Here is a 343-nt window from a genome sequence, read left to right as displayed (position 1 = left end):
GGGGGGAGGGGCGAGGCGCGCGGGGCGGGGCCGCGCCGGCGGGCTGCCCGCGGGGCAAAAGGTGGTGGGGAATCGAACTCGGTGCCCTTGGGCCCAGCGTCCCGCGACCTGGCCGCTCGTCTAACGGAGATCCCCACCGACGGCGGCCGCACAGCGACCCCTACAGGCCTCACGCCGCCCTGCGCCCCGCCGCTCGGACCCGCGCCCTGCGCGCCCGCCCCGCCGACGCGCGCCGCCTCCCGCGCCCACGGCACCCCGACGCCGCCCGCCTCACGCCCCGCTCCGCGCACCAGCCTCACCCTCCCCGCGCACAACAGCCTCTCGCCGCACCCGCCTCCCTTTC

The sequence above is a fragment of the Aptenodytes forsteri genome, unplaced genomic scaffold, assembly GCF_000699145.1.
Source record: "Aptenodytes forsteri isolate BGI_AS27 unplaced genomic scaffold, ASM69914v1 Scaffold251, whole genome shotgun sequence".
Lineage (NCBI taxonomy): Eukaryota > Metazoa > Chordata > Aves > Sphenisciformes > Spheniscidae > Aptenodytes > Aptenodytes forsteri.
This window is presented reverse-complemented; position numbering follows the sequence as displayed.